Source organism: Manis javanica, chromosome 9, assembly GCF_040802235.1.
Source record: "Manis javanica isolate MJ-LG chromosome 9, MJ_LKY, whole genome shotgun sequence".
Classification (NCBI taxonomy): domain Eukaryota; kingdom Metazoa; phylum Chordata; class Mammalia; order Pholidota; family Manidae; genus Manis; species Manis javanica.
Window position 1 is genome coordinate 108,227,525 of NC_133164.1, and position 17,799 is coordinate 108,245,323.

Consider the following 17,799-nt stretch of genomic DNA (forward strand, 5'->3'; position numbering starts at 1 on the left):
TTGCTGGCTTGTGACCAATTTTTCAAATGCTAAAGAGGCATTTCTTGAGTAATTTCATTCATGCTACTAACAACACCTTAAAGTGCAGCGTTTTTTTGTTGTTGTTTTTTTAATCACCAAGAAGAGGAAAGTACAGGCCACGGAACATGCCAGTGCTGAACCTGCAAATGATGCGGAAATGAAACATACTGTTTCTATATATCGTTTTAATGGGCAAAATGCCACTAACTGGATGGCTGCAGTTCACTTGACGAGTCCTACTGCCATCATGAACAGCTGCAGAGCCCCCAGACGGAGCGGCGGCCTCGCCGCTGGCACCCATTTCATCCATTGTTACTCATAATGTGATCTAAAGAAACACTTACAGGATCTCATAGAAAGTTTAAATGTTGTTTGATGAGAGTCATTAGATATTTAAATCAGAAATGAATGGCATAGCAACAGAAGCAATCATAGTACATGTAAAGTTGAGCATAAAACTTTCAGGATATTCTCTCCACTTGTTCACTGCTCATATTTGTACTCCGTCTGTCATACTAAGAACACAAACGGCAGAGGGAGAAAGCACCATAGGTATGAGGTCCCATCCAGGTAAATATATATATATATATATATAGTTTTTTCCACCACCCCCCAACAAATTTCCACGATTTAGGAACTCAATAGGAGCTTTTCATATGTAAAGGCCTGGATCATTTCATACAGGGGCAACTCAGAGGTAGCAGACTCTACATTTGCCAACAACCAAAGTATTTGTGTACTTCTGAAGAAAGTAATGTCACGTATGGCAGTCACTTTATGTCCTCTTTTGGTGGTTTTGTTGCCTGGACTTCACTGGGGTCACAATGTTTGCTTCTAATAAACCCTTAAGATAAAGAGTCTCAATGGTTTGAACAAGAGAGAAGCTTACCAGCATGGAAGAAATGACGATGACCTTCTGTACACATGCCCTTCAGCAACCAAGAGCACTGCTTTGAACATGTGCTCGCCTATTAATACGAAAATCTGATGAGTGACAGGGATCAACGACAGGTATTTCCCTTTCTTTATGCAATTCAAAAACAAGTATTCAAAAATACTTTGGCTTGAGATTGTAACTCCTGGTGATTTTGTTCCTGACACATACTCATACTTCGATTATGTTTCAATAATTCACAAGGAAAAAAGGTGTTTTGAAGAGCTAGGTCTCCTTTAATTATCCTTTCCAAAAATGTTTTGTCCTTTCACTGAACTTTAGAGGCAAGTGATTGACTAAATCAATCAGCCTGTGTTCTTGAGTTAACAGTAATTTGTTAAACCTGGAAACTCAACTCACAAAACAACGTGTTAAAACGTGAAAACATCATCCTATAAATTCAAACAATGTGAATACTAAAAAGAAAGCTGCTCATCCAACCACTTAAAGCCATCAGTTTGGCTACCTGAGTTAGATGCAACCCTCCAGCAGACTGAGAAATTTTCAAATTAATTTGATCACGAGTGTATCCATATACGCAGGGAACAGAACAGAAAGGTAGAAATCATAAACTGGTAACACTTTCAGAAATTTGTAATAGAAAATATTTGGGGTGGAGAGTTGATGTGATAGTATTCATGATGCGAATCTGCAAAAAATAGGAACGTTAAGTATGCTGTATACGTGCCTCAACAACCTGCCCACTGGATATTTTATGTATATGGTATGTGTTCTCATAAAAATTGTTGTTATCCAATTCCTTCAACTGCCAGAATGAAAGCTGTAAAATTCTCAGTTAAAACTGAGGGAAAGAAAGTCCCTAATTCTTCCTCCTCAATATGTTATATAAAATGTCTTTTAGTAACTGCATTAGAAAGCAATTACAGCTTAATAGCTGTCTAAATCCATTATCAGTGTACGTTTAACCTTTCAATATTTAAAGATAATATTTAATTTGGGCAAATTAATGGACTGCCTGTGAGACCAAATACATCTATTTAGTCTTTCTGGTTTTCCATCAACGATATTTCTCTTTAGAGACTGGGTCTTGTGACAAGAAGTCTGGTAAAAATGGAGTTCTTTCTATTTGTAGCTTAAACAGATATTAATAAATGAGAGGCCAACCTAACCCCAAATGAGAAGTTATATCCTTGCTAACTGCATGTGTCTTCTACTATTAACAAAGCTGCTTTTAATTCTTTGCAAATTAACTTGTATCATTACCAATTAAGGGAGCTTATATACTTTTACCTTCCAATATGATTTTTTTTCCTCAAATTCCAAATGGTTTAATCTTTAAAAGGACTGAGTGGTTTTCCAGAACAGCATTTTTTTCCACAATGCCCTGTATTTCCCATCCCCCATTGAAGAAAAAGTTTCAAAAACTATGATAATGATGGTTTTAGCAGTTCAGTTGTATTTCCAGAGACTACATAAATCAGTAAAAACACCACTGTAAAAATAATGTCATATAATTTCCAAATATTATATTAATAAACATAAATAAGCTGTTAATATCAATAGCAGGTCTTCAGCTATCAATAAGCAAATGCAAATTCTCCAACTGAACAGTCTCATGTTTTAAGGTATTAAAAATTCCAAAAGAAACTTTTTCCATGGTAAATAACTATATCCAATATTACCTTTCTTTTTTTAAATAAGGGTTAAGATCAGTCAAATTTCTCATTAAAACAAAATTACTGAATCATCATCATTATTCAAGTGCATTAGCATCAAAAAATCTGGAAAATTTGGAAGAATTTTGTTGACATCTTAGTCATATTTTGACAGGTTAAAAAAAATTCTACAATAATTCTACCACATAAGTAGAGTACTTTAAGAATATTTTAAGATGTAATAATTGTCACCAGCACTTACCCTTTTTCAACTTTATGTATGTTCCTGTGGTCCCTGAATCCTGGAACAAGCCTTCACTACCATCATCCAAGAGCACCTGTCACACTCAGTCAACCAAATCCAGACCACTGGATCAATCAAAGCGCATGTAAATGTACAATTCTGTCGAAGGAGGTCGTTTAGAGGATGTGATCGTTGCTTGACTCTCGAGCTGGGCCCAGACAATCGGGCAGTCAGAGGCTCCTCCTCTATCTTCAGCATAATAAAACATTCTGCCCACTGTTCCTATAGCCAGAGCCACGTCAAGGACACAGCCTTAAGAGAGTCAGGTGTTGTTGAGACCATCTGGACTTAGTACGTGACTGAACCCAGTTCACTTCAGGATGCCGGCAGTCAGGCGCAGAGATCTACTGATCCTGTGGCCCAAGACAAGTGTTGCTGCCTTGCTTATTAAACCCACCACCTATCAGTCTGGGTGGTCCGCCTCTCTCCTTGGTCTCTCTTTGCCCTCCATGTACAGGTCCAGTTAGTGAAGCAACAAATTCCTGTTTAGTCCAACAATTTTCTTGTTTAAGAGTTTCTCATCAATCTAATTCTTAATACCATCACATTATTTAAATCCATGCCTTAGAATAATCGATATGTTTAAGTTGCTCCAAAACTAATGGGAAAAAATGACCACACTAATAGAAATATAATTACATTCATAATGGCATTTATTTCTTACATTTTATTAGAATTCTGAATAAAACTATCCAAAATACATTTAAAATGTACAGAACACTAAATTTGTTTCAAAAAAATCTAAGTATAGAGAAAATACATTCACATGGCTCAATACAGGTATCCCCCACTTTTCACAAGTTTGCACTATGCCACTTTGCTATTATGAGAGACCTACATCAGTACCTGTTTTCAGTAGCCACAAGAAATCCAGAAATTTTTGCTTTTATGAAGAAAGGTGGAAAGCAAAAATAGTGTTCAGCATTTGTTTTGCAGCGAGCCATTATAGAGGAAGTGTGCACCCTGAGCAGTGAACAGTGACCCACCCCCCATAAGCTCCTACCCGGGAACTACTCAGCATCTCGGCATCAGGCCACCAAAGCTTTGAACTGTGTGAGCATCTGTGCTCTATCTCGATTTACTCTGTGCATCCATTAGCAAGAGTAAGATGTTTCCTGACCTACCAGAAAAGCCTAAGGGAGGTTATTTTTTTGGGTCTGGGAACACTCAAATTTTTTTCCATATAAATTAATGGTAATTGCTTCTTCCCTGCACGCCACTTCACCTTATGAAAGGTTTCATATTCTACTTTCGAGAGCCAGGCAAAACTGGTAACACAAAAGTGGTGCACTGGAAGTTTCATCTCTGCCATACTATTCTTTACTCCTTCCCCAGATCACCACTGTGTTTCTTATGGCGTATTTTTAAAGCAGATACAACAAAACATAAATGTATATTACTACTTTCCCCTTTAAAAGGTAAATTGCCAATTTCTACACTGCCATATCCAGACTTAACTATTACTTTAAATGGGAATATTTTTAAAAATGTTATGAGCCACTGGAAACTTATATATCCAACCAAAATGTCGTGGTTCCATACCAACCACAGTAATATTTATATAACTACCTTATATTTTCCAAATCTGAATACATAGTAAAATCTTGATTAATCCAGCAAAGAGCCAACTTACTAATAAGTCTAAACTGGAATATTTTAATTGTGTTTTTCCCATTTAAAACTTACTAATTTCAATCATAGATTATGGAAGTAGAAGGTAGTCAATAATGACAATTAAAAATAGATCTCCCCAGTTATATGTCTATACAATCAACAAAACAATCCATAATTATTTATTCCCATACAAGACCCAAGCATTTCTAAAAGAGAAGATGAATGACACTAGAGTCACACATCCCTAGGTTACAAAATGTATATAGGTAAGTCTAACGGACGTCTTTTTTCTTAGTAAATAATTTTAGGCCAACCAAAACAAGAATAGAATTAAATATTGATTCATTAAAAGCTAGATTGTTTGTTACTATTCTTATCATTTTTAAGCAAATTTCTCTTTGGAGGTTTGTGATATACTTATGTAGATCATTTCTAAGTGGCACAACCAGACTTTTATTCTCTTTATTCAAAAAAGTAACTTAAACATATCCTAATACTCATAATCTGCATAGTTTTTTTAGAAAGATGGCAGTAAATTCATTGAATAGAGATTTCTGAATAAATAAAAAGTGTGGTTGATTGCATATACCCCTCCTAAGTAAAAAACAGCATGATCAAAGCAACTACCAACACAAGCCAAACACCAGCTTTCAACTATGAGATTGTCACCATCAAAGCCAATAGAATGAGTTCCCCAAACCAAGAGAAAAAAAGTAATTGTTAGTTAGACTTCCGCTTATGGCCATCCAAATGTTACCTTAATTTGGCCTTAATGACCTATAATCACTTTTAGCTATGGCTTTTAAGACTGCTATTATTCAGCTTGATCTATGGATATAATGGAGAAGAACAGAATTGTGGGTATAATTAAAATAAGTTCCTGTAAAAGTGGAATATGTACTACATTGCTAATGTGTAAATGACTAAATAACTTAATTAGGTGAAATGAAGTGCACTTATAACCACAGATACTTAAACCAAACCATGATAATGTTGTGTATATGAATATATTCTTTTAAAAATGTTATTAACCAAACAGTAAGGCAAAAAAATACAAAAGAACTAGGACCTATAAAATTAACACTGGTTAAGACTGGCTCCTGAATATAAACTGATAAAACAAAATCTAAATTATTTCTAGCTGTCAAAAATATCAAAAATAATCAAGGGATTTTTTTTTCCTTTAAAAAAAGCTGAATGTGGTAGCAATTAAACATAAGAATGACTAGGGACTTGATGTGGATTCCAAAGTTTTATTTTGGTACTTGTTTTCTTTTACATTGATAATTGGAAGATTTGGGAGTTGTGGGGAGGGAGATAGATGAAAGCTAATATCTCCACAGTAGCCTGAGTTAAAATTGTACTAGAGGGTGGTTTTGTTAAAAAAGATATATAAATAAATAAATAATAAATAAATGTTTTGTTGCTCTGGGTCTTGCCATTCCATAAATGTACATAAACATGACATATGACTACATGGACGTGCCTTTCTGGTTGTACCAGGAAAAACATGGATGTTAAAATTCACCCAAAAAGGCTGCTCCCTGAAGCAAGATAAAGAAGCAGACAAGCACAGCGGGAAAAGAGTGTGAAGTGCACATGTGGGGCCTTGATTCAAAACACAGCTGCTGGATCTAATTTTAGGCCAACTGGCCTTGTCAGTGTCTCTTAACGAGGAAAATTTCCCCACTGAATATTAGAAGCTGTTAAAAAAAAAAAAGCGCACCATAATAATATTCATTAGTTAAGTTATCAACACCATTGCTGCTGTTTTATACAGAATTATGTAATGCAACCCATCACTGAGAAGAACTTAACAGGGCTGCAAAGGGTATTTCAGTGAAGGAAGGAGGTTTTGTTCCAAAGGAAGGACCCCTGAGGATCCAGAAATACATAGTCCCAGGCAGATCATATATGCAGCAAATAAGTCAAGACTATCCACATGCTCAATAAAGGAATTTAAGTATTTGTGAGCACACTTGTAGGACAACATGTAAATGAAATTATGGGTTTTTCACAACTCTAGTAACAGTACTAATTGCTAACAAGTATGAAACTCTACTTGTGTGTAAACCCATGCTAAGGGCTGCACATGGATGAGTTCATTTGATCTTCACAGCTGCATGGGTAGTAGCACCATTTACCGACAAAGAAATTCTATCGAAAGGTATATAATCTCTTCAGCATTCAGGCAACTGAGGTATGTGGTTATGCCAACAAGAAGCCTTCACTGGTTTTGCTTTATCCATCTCTTCAAGGAAATTATAAATATAACAGTTCCAGCACAATCTCATATATTCCCAGTGAAGTAAATGAGGTAAAAAACTTTAAGCTTATCAAGAGCATTTGCAACCACCAACAAGCAGCACAATGAAGCATTTGTATACTAGTTCATCTATTAACTCCCTTTATTTTTCAAGAAGAGAAGCACATAGAAAGTTTGTAATGTTCATAAAATGATCTCTAAATCCTTGCTCCCTGAATTACAGACAAAATACTGAATCTTCATGTTAGTTGAGTTTTTCTGTGGAAAAGTATCATATCTTTCATCAGATTCCCAACATACTCCATGGCTCCAAAACCGTTCAAACTCCCTGGCCAAACTTTGAGCATTACATTCCCACTTGCTTACATTTATCCATTTCTGAGAGAACTCGCTGTGACTTACAAAGCTCACAATTGCACATACCACTCCCTCAGCTGAACCCATCCTTCAACCTTCCGTCTAGAGATTCCTTAAAGGCAATTCCTTTAGGGGCCTAAGGAAAAAGGGCCTAAATTCCTAAAGGCCCAACTGACATGGCAGTCTCCGTGAAGGTCCTCTGGCATTTCCCTCTACTCCAACAATTCTGATTTCCCAGAGGTGCCCAACACATGTCTCTAATGAAGAATTCATCATTCATCATACAGTAGGATAGTATTTTATAAAAATATTCACCTCCCTCAGTATGAGCTCCTTGACACCAAGAACTATATTACTTATCATCATTTTTACTATCTCAAGCATTCAACACAGTGCTTCCCGAAGTGAGGGCTCAATAAATTTGCTAAATTGATAAATGAAAGTATAAACAAAATGCTAGAAAAATAATCAATTAATATCTACCTAATAAGGCACTGTATGATACAAAATTCACAAGCAACAGTCTTTGCCCATAATGCTCTTCATATCTAATATTTATTTATTCAGCTAATTATGTCCATAATGGTTCCTCAAAGAATCTGATCTGCACCTGACAAAACTCTTTCATATACATATTTTTCTTACAACTTTCTTCTTTCAGTTTGTTTCAATTTTTACTTAAAGTGAACTGAATTTTTACACAATTGCTATGTATAAAAGTAACACATGATATTGTATTATGTATATTAAATACATAAGAATATATAAAAAATATAAAGAAATCAGGTATCACCCATACAAGAAGATGCGTGGCTGTCCCACTTTTCAGATGGATAAATTCACTCTTTGAGAGTTTAAGAGAACTGTCCGAGATCACAGAGCCAATCTTGGAAGGGACTGGGAGGAAAGGCCTGTCCTTCCCCTTAGATCTAGAAAACATTTCTCTAGACTGGGGGCCTACACGCTGTGCCCTCCCCACACCCTGCAGTATCCAGCTGTTGTCTGTTTATGTAAATAAAATTGTACTGAAATGTATCATGCTCTTTTATTTACTTGCCTAAAGCTGCTTTCATGCTACAAAAGCAGAGTTCAGCACTTTGACACTTTGAACAGAAAGTGTATGGCCCAGAAAGCCAAAAATATTTATTTGGTTCCTTACAGAAAAAGTTTGCTTCATGCCCTAGATTATGTCATTCTAGTTTCAGAAACATGTGTTTATCGTCTAGATCTTTATTAGACAAGAATGACTTCTTCTTTTAATGAAAACTGTCTTTTCAGATGTTGTACATGTAAGAGGTACAACGGAAAATCCATAACATAAGAGATGGAGTATTAGCATGAGTTTTCTTTTACATTTTAGCTTTATTTTGAATTTAGGGATTTATTTTAAATTTCTGAAGCTAAATTTTAAAACAAAACATAAAAAATTATATTCAAACCAGAATGCCCTGCCAATAACCAAAATATTTAGTAAGGCAGGCAAAAGCCATGGGAGGCACTAAGGAAGCTCCAGACAGAGAAGTTACTTCGCCAGCTACGGCACAACTCCTCACCCACGTCCATTCTTCAGTCTAGCCAAGGACATCCTACTTGGCCCAAAGAATCCAGCTCACCCAAAGACACTTGCCAAATTTCAGTTCCACTTTCTTGAATTTTGCCATAACTAAGTACTAACTGAACATTTATCATTAGTACTTCTCTATGAAGAAGTAATCTAAAATAAAAAGTTAGCTTTCTCTGAAGAGTATCTAAAATACAGGCCTAGTTGTACTAGTTACATTTTTTTCTAAAACACATTCAATCATTGATAGATATCAACAGCTACCCAGCTAACAAGACAGAAGACAGAAAGATATAACCCTAAGAATTTTTAAAGTTTCTATGCTTTGTCCTTCTCCAGCTAGAAAAAAAAAAAAAACACTGTGAATTCAATGTCCTATTCTGCCCACTTCTCAGAAAACTTCCTTAATTACTCTTCATTTAACTTTTATCATCTGTAAACTCAAAGACCTCAGAGAGATGCTCGGGGGACTAAGAGTTAGTGAACAAAAAGCTTGATTAGTAATGAAATGTCACAAATGTCTTGCCCCATCCAGAACCTGATGCACATATTATGTAAGTTAATATATGTGAAATAACAGTGACCTATACTCAACTGTAGGAATATGTTAGCAGTTTGTCCTTTCTTACAAGAAGAGATAAAGCAGAAAATATATAGAACAAGCTCTCTTCCTCTTCAGTGACTTGTTAGCCAAATTTCAGGACTATACAAAAGAGAATGCAGTAAGTTGACCTGCCATATAGTAGTACTCAGTGTGAGTTCTCCAGTCTCTAATTGGAGAATACTTTATCTGGTAATAAATTCTACATGCAAAATATATGTGAAAATACAAAATATAATCATCAGATTTATATGAACCTGAAAATCCAATAAAGGAACTCAAAAGGAAGGAGTTTAGTGGTTCCAAATGACAACACTATGACTAAATTTAAAATGAACATGTTCTCAAAAAGCTATCATTCCTCTTAATCAGTGGATTCAAATTTAAAAATATATATATATGTTTATTGAATCATTTACTAATAAATCCAGTATTTACTGAATCAAAATAAGTTTTAATTTAGATTAGGAGATCAAAAAAAGCCTCTCTCAGAAAATGGCATTTCAGATGAGAGTAAGGTAGAAAGGACTAAAGGAGAAGTGCTCCACAACATGTGCAAAGGCCCTGAATCAAAGAAAAGCTTGCCAAAGTCCAGGACCTAAACGAAATCCAATGTAGCTTGAACTCAGAGGGCAATAGGAGGGAACCCAATGAGCTGGTGCAGGTACCTCCAGGATATGTTAAGGAGTACAGAAGCTATTCTAGCTATAGCACTGAATGTGTTTACATAGTGAAAAACACCGAAGTTGGGGGTTCAAATGCTCCGAAATATTTTTAAAACCCTCCAGCTGCTTTGGAATATGGATTAATTAAGAGAAGTGGGAACATGGAAGGGAGTTAGTGGCTACTGAGTAGACTAGACAAGAAATGGTGGTGTCTTAATCTGAACCGGTAAAAGTGGAGGTGGAGAGAAGAATTCCATGATGATTAGATAGGGAGAAAGGAAGACAAAGGAAGGGGCCAATGCACCCCAACCTTGGTTTCTTGAACAAGGTGCATGGGCATGCCAATCCTAAAATGTAGAAACCTAGGGGAGGTATATACTAAGGGAAGAAGAGGAAATCCAACATAATAGACAACTGGCTCTCAAACTGGAACTAAAAGGCACAAATGGGACTGAAGCAATATTAATTAGAGTTGTTATGTTAGAAACAGATGACTTAGGAATAAAACATACATGTGAATAAAAGTAAACATATAAACTGTCTGCCTCATATGTGCTGGACATGGGGTGAGTACATGGCAAGTATTATCTTACTGAATTCTCCCAACAACCCTGTTTCTACCCACTTTACAATAAGGAAACAAGGTCACACTGCTAATATGTGATAACCAACCCAATCAGATTCCAAATTGAGGCACTATGCTACACTGCCTTCCAGCAGAAGACAAGGCCCAAGAAAGATTCCTAAGGGACTCAATTTATAACTCAGGCAGTACAAGAGCAGCTAGCAAAGAAGAGACAGAAAAAAACACCAGGAGAATGTGGTATGGAGAAGCTAGGTCTATAGAATTTCCACCAAAAGTAAATGAGCATTTTATCAAAAGTTGCTGAGAGATTTAATGAAATAATATTGCTAAAGAGCTAAAAGAGAAGAAGAGTCAGGGAAAAGGCAGGTGTTCTGGAAAGGAATGGCAATTAGATGGACAGCTGACTTCTTGTGGGTCACAATGGAATTCAGAAGACAGCAGAATAAAATATAGTAATGGGAAAAAACACGTATCAACCTGGAATTGTGTGCCCTGCAAAATTACCTTTCAAGAACAAGAAGAAGAAGATTTTGGATTAACAAAAATAAAAGGCATGACCTTCAACATCCCTATACCAAAAAACTTCGAAAGGATATATTTCACCAAATATTAAAACAATCCCATAAAGAAGGCCTAAGATGGCAGAAAATGCTGAGGAAAGAAATTAGGAAACTAGTCAATCTAAACACTGTCTATAAAATCATACCATCTAATTAGTAGGAAACATTCTAATCTTAAAAATACTCAAAGTAAGGAGAAGGAAGTGAGCAGTGTTCTTTGGTCCTAAAAGTGTTTCAAAAGGGAGTTACTATATACAAAATTCACTTTGTTGGTAACAATGCATATTAAAGTTGCAAAGGTAATCACTAAAAGAGCAAAAATAGATTTCAAACAATGGGAGGGGAAATGAAATAAAAAAAGCCTTAATTTCTGTAAAGGATGAGAGAAGGAAAAAAGTATATAAGCAATACTTTAAAAAGTAGAAATCAAGGATGTGAATCACAGTAATCACAAAGTTACAATGTTGCGCAATTCCAAGAGGCACCACTGTAGTTCATGCAAGTGGCCTAAACTGAAGTCCAAAATAAGTAAATAGATTTAAATAGTCTGATATTATCTGATTTGAGAATAAAATTAAAAATCTGGCTGTGGCTGGCATACCTAAAGCATAATGATATGGATGGATCAAAAATAAAAGTTTATAAAGTAGATACATAAACAAGTATGCGCCAAAAAAGAAAGTGGGATAACTATAACAGAAAAAATAGACTTTAAGACAAAAGAGAAGAAAGAGCAGCCCCTTTGGAGCCTTTTGCATATGTATATTATGACCATACACAAAGTGGATAAAGGATTTAATCAATCAGGAAGATCTAGTAATTCTCAACTTGAACATATGTAATAATACAATTTCAACATGTAAAATTCCAAAACAGACACACAGAAGACATGTGCAAAGTCATCATCATGGAGGATTATCTCAGTCCACTTCTCTCAATGACAAATGTCAGGCAGACAAAAAAAAAAAGAAAAGAAAAAACTAGTCAAGTTGTCAGTGATTTTAAAGGCACAATGAACAAGTTTAAATTTCTGGACACATATAGATCCTTCAGTTCCATAATAAGAGAACACAATTCTTCCCAAGCTCACAATTAATTAAAACTGACAATAAAGCAAGTCTCACACAAGAACCAAAGAATACACAGTACAGTTGTCTGACAATTAAATTACATTAGAAGTCAATAATAAAAGGATAAATAACACATTCATTTGTAAAATTTCCAACCACCAATAAATACTGCAAGGGTCAAAGAAGAAATTATATTAGAAATTTTAAAACACTTATAATGAACATTATAAATTAAAACCTATAGAATACAGTGATACCAGTACTTAAAGGACATTTTATAGCCTCAAGTTCCTACATTAAAAAAGATAAATGAGGACAACTTAATGAGCTAAGGAGTCAACTTATGAAGTCAGAGAAAAATGAGAACAAACCCAAAGCAAATAGAAAGCAGGCAATAATAAAGATTAGAAATTAATGAAGCAGACAATAAACACACAAAAATAACCCACAAAGCCAAAAGTTGACTTTTTGAAAAAACTAATGAAAAAAACTTCTAGTGACCTTGATCAAGGAAAACAGAAATGAAATCAGGAATGAAAAATAAAACTTTATTATAGAGTCAGCAGAGATGAAAAAGTTAGTAAGTATATACCATGAACAACTTTATCAGTTTAAAATTTTATATGAAATGGGCAAAAAAACTAGACATCTTTTATAATTTTATTTATATATATATAATTTTTTTAAACTATCTGAAAGAGTCAGTAAAATTCTCATTCTCAATACTTAATACTTGTATCAGTGGTTTAAATCTTCTCACACTAGGCTTAATTAGACAGTTATATACCTAATTTCAAAGAACAGTTATTTTAGCCTTATACAGACTTTTTCAAAGAAGACAAAGTGGAAATAGTCTCCTATTCATTTCATAGGTCAGTATAACCCTGTAGCTAAATCCAGACAAGGACATTAAGAGAAGAAATAGTATGTACCAAACCTAGTCATAAACACAGATGCAAATTACCAAAGAAAATAGAAAACTGAATCCAGAATATTGTTTTTAAAGAGTAATAAAAATAAATCATGATCACATTAATTTTATCCCAAAAATACAAGGGGAGTTTACCATAGGGAAATATATAAATGTCATTCACAACATTAATAGATTAAAGGAGATTTTATAAATCATAATTTAAATATATGTAGGAAAAGCATTTGATAAAACTCAATTCCACTCATGATAAAACTCTTAGCAAAATATGTATAGAAGAAAACTTCCTTAATGAAGTATCTACCACACCCATGTCAACAGTGAAAATCTGGAAGAACATCAGGATACCCACTATTGCTGTTCTATTTAACAATGTAATTGAGGTTCTACATAGCAAAGAAAGATTAGAAAAAAAGAAAAAGAAAGCAAAGTATAGAGGTTTGGAAGGAGAAACAACAGAATCACCATTATTCACATATGATATGACCACCTACAGCGAAAACTCTAAACACAAGGACAATTTTATAATTAATGAGAGTTTGGCAACATGGCTGAATATTAAAATCAACAAACAAAAATCTGTTGTTTTTATATATACCAGCAACAATTTGTAATTTAAAAGAAATACCACTAACAATAGTAACAAAAAATAAGGCATGGAAGAATAGATCATCAAGATATGCACAACCTCATGGAGAAAATTATAAAACTTTATTTGGAGATATCAAAGGAGACCTAAAGAAATGGAGAGATACATGATAGAGATAATCATTTAAAATAACATTAATTTTCCCCATATTGATAATTAGTTTCCAAGTTAACTTTAAAAAAATCCCTCAAAGTCTTAACGAAAGACCTTAATAAGCTTGTTTTAAAATTTTTATGGAAGAACATAGGCCCCCAAGTAGACAAAAGTAAAATATATACATATGGGGCAAGAAAAGGAAGAGAAGAACTTTACACCTGCCAGACACCAAAATGTAGTACAGAACCTACTATAATATGTTACCAAGGCCAGAGCAAACTGAGCAACAGCTTAGAATAAAGGGCTCAGGGCGAAAGAGGCTTACAAATACAGCAGCTTCACAGTATTACACAGTAACATTGTGGATGCCTAGAGAAAGGATGGGTTTTTCCATAAATGATTCCAGAACAAATGAGCACCAGGATATTGATGGAAATGTGGAATTGGATTCCCACTTACCACTTGATAAAATCAGTCCCAACTGTATTAAAAACTTACATGGGCAAATCAAAACCACACGATCCTTTTCAGAAGAAACATGTAAGAGAATTATCTTAGAAATGGATTTTCCAACCATGATACAAAACATGAAAAGTAAAGGAAAAAGAAAATAATGACTAATTAAATTTAAGGCATTCTGTTCATCAAAAGATACCATAAGAAAGGTAAAAAGGCTATAAAATAAAAAAATGTATTAAGAGGTTGCTAGACTCAGAAAAATACACTATCCCAAAAATGTATCAAGAACCTACAAGTCATTAAGGAGAAAACCAACAACTCAAGGGAAAATTGAGGGGAGAAGAGATTCCACAGAACAATATGAATAATAAATAAATATACACATATAAAGATGTTCAACCTCATAATTATCAGGGAAATGGAAAATAAGATGATAATGAGTAAAAGTTTACATCGTACACTCACTTTGATAACACCAAAGATGGGCAACAATATGCACCAAGAGTAATCTTTTATGCTGTGGGTGGGAGTATAAAATGGTAAAACACCTTGGAAAACAATTTGGCACTACCTTGTCAATTTGAACACTTGCATAACTCTACAACTGAGCAATTTTATTCATGGATATCCACCCTTCAAATATCAAAACAGATGATCAAGAGTGTGTCCAGAGATGTTCTGGAAATGTGCACTTCCAAAAAATGGGAATCAATCTGATGGTTCATTAACTAGAAAATGCATAAACAAACTGAGGCATATTCACAGGCAGTGAAAGTGAACTAATGCCACATACAACAATAAAGATAGATCTTCAACACATAATGCCAGGTGATAAAAGGAAGTAGCACAAGACAATATAAGAATGATACCATTTTTATAATCTTCCCTTAAGTAAAACCAAACAACATATTGTTTAGGGATACAGATACTTGTCCTAAAACTACTTAAAAACAAAAAAGCAAGCAAATATTTACCTCTGGAAAGGAAGGTCGGGGAAAGTTGTTCAGGAACCCACAGGGAGAGGCAAAAACGTTCTGTTCCTGCTCTGGTTCTTACACTGAGTGGTAGGTCCACTGGTCTTTACTCCTTCATTAAGCTTCATAATTTACATCTCCTCCATGTATTATTTTGTAAATGTCACACATCACAAGATCAAATATATACTGAAGTATTTGGTTAGGGGTTAGACTTTACAAAGTGCATGGGAGGAAGGGATCCCAAAGCAGCCTGTGTAGAGAATGAACAAAAATTCACTGGGGGACTATGGCCAGAGAGCAATGTGAATGAGGGAGAGTTTTTGTTTGGTTTGTTACATTTTGTTTTGTTTTTACTTAGGAAATATTTTGAGCATAGAGTTGTCAACCTTAACATTCTACCACTGTTTTCTGTTCAAAAAACTTCAGCACTGCAGATACTGTGGAAGCACCCGGTGTGCCCTCCCCACCCCAAAAAGGAAGGTAAATTATATTGCACTTTGTAACTGAGAGTTATTGATGCATGCCTAGATGCTGAAGGAATTCTCCAGGAGGCAGAAACAACACGGTAGCCCTGTCTGCTTGCATTCGCATTACTAACTCACCAGCAGCAAGGCCCAGCTTTAAGGAAGCTTCCGTTCGGTGCACAGGTTCTGTGCCTCTCTCCTTTCAGCACCCTCCTGATGAAGAGCACACAGAATGCCTGGGCCACGGAGCCAAGTATTACCAACCAGCACACTTATCAGGATCCAACCCATAGCCACAGCAGTACCTCAGTGCTCTAAGTAGCTGGCCTAAGCAAAGATGGAAGGGAAGGAAGAAAAAAAGACAGTATTTTTTTCCTTCAACTTGAACAGTAATTATCCTGAAAGAATGGCACTATGTCTCCTAAATAAAATGGACTAACAAACATACTGGTTTCAGAGGTGACTCCCAGTAGTAAACAGTAAACTACTAAGGAAATGGAGCAGGGGCAGAAAATGCGCTCTTTCTCAAGAGCACACAGAGAAAGAGCAGGATGGTCAGATTGAAAGATGGAGGCTATTGTTGATAAAGACGGAGGAAGGCTGTTAGCTGGGTCTGTGAAAATGGGAAGCTTCAATTTGTTGCTAAACAAAGTGAACAGGTAATTTTTCCCCCATCGGCCACCTCAAACAAAATACAATCAAATAATAGTGTTTCGATCTCAGACAGAATTTCATATAAATCAAACCACCCTCCTAAAGCATCACCAACAAAAGATGCTCAGCAACAGTTTGTGGATGTGCTACCTGACACCTGACTATAGGTACTCTATAGATTCAATTCAACAGGTTTAACTAAACTATCATGTGTACTGGTAGTAAGAACAGAAGCTCTAAGAAGCTTAAACAGCACATAATTACTGAAGACTATTAAATAAGAAAGAAGAGTCCCTTTTGCCTCATTCTCCCACTTCTACCTCTGTACCCTCTCACAACAGAACTGCAAAATCAATCTACCACTTTTCCCAGAAAATAAAAAGCACTTCTATGTACTTCATTGCTAAAAAGGCAGTGAGAATCACAGGGTAACTGAATCACAGGTCTCACTGTTACAAGGTACAAAGTTAGGCTTCTCAAGTATTAAAATTACAAGAAGTTTCATGAAAAAAAAGCAAGTGCCCACTATGAATGTTCCCTCCCTAGTGGGCTAATGTTATTGATTTCAAATAAAGTCTAGAGCCTCTCCAACTTCACTCACCACCCACACTGTAGGACCAGCCACCCCATCTCTCACCTGGATTTCTGCAGAAGCCTCACAACTGTTTTGGGCCACTCACACCCACTACTCTGGAGGTCTCTGTTCCAGGCTGCAGCCAGAGTGCTCCCAGGCACAAAGCTGATGGGCAGCACAGTGCAAAGGCTCCCTGTCACTCAGCCATGCACGGTGTCTCCCCTGCCCTCAACTCAAACCAGGCTCTAGCCCCTCTCCAAACACCATGGTCTGGAGAATATCTCCATCTCCCTCCTCCTACATTACTCCCACCCATGATGAGACCTCAGTGCAGGTGTGTTAACCACAGGGAAGCCTCTCCTGATTGCTCCTGCTTGGTCAGATATCCCTACTGCAAACTCCTCTAACACGGAAGTAGAGAACTTGACATTTCTTCGGTTGACATTTCAGTTAATGTCTGTCTACCACATTTAGTCAATGCAGGAACATATCTGTCTTGCTCATCATTTTATTTCCAACCTCCAGTCTAGTACCTGACACATGGTAGATACTCTATACATAATTATTTAATTTTAAAACTCAATGAATAATTTTACTGCATACAAATTTAAAAATAAATATTAAAAACTCAAGAGTGAGAATAAAAATGATAAGCATGTATATCCAGTGTCCTTGAAATAAATGAGCACCTTCTATAAATCCAAAACTAATTTCTGCTCAAACAGGAAAAATGGTACAGAATTGTCATTGCTTCCCTAAGAGTCTCTGGCGCTAAATCTGAGAGTACATTCAAAATAATAGTCTTCAAGGTCCAATTTCCATAATCCTTTAAATCCATTC

General features: G+C 35.6%; 1 protein-coding gene across 9 annotated transcripts in view; it reads right to left on the reverse strand.

The window, feature by feature from the left end:
- TCF4 (transcription factor 4) overlaps positions 1-17,799 on the reverse strand; it is a 333,674-nt gene that overhangs the window by 301,507 nt on the left and 14,368 nt on the right. The window contains exon 1 of one of the 9 annotated variants that reach the window (XM_073213106.1): positions 911-928. The exons of the other annotated variants lie outside the window; for them this stretch is intronic. The gene's annotated coding sequence lies outside the window, so the exon portion shown is untranslated. Of the gene's footprint in view, positions 1-910; positions 929-17,799 lie in introns of those variants that run through there. 9 annotated transcript variants of the gene reach the window in all.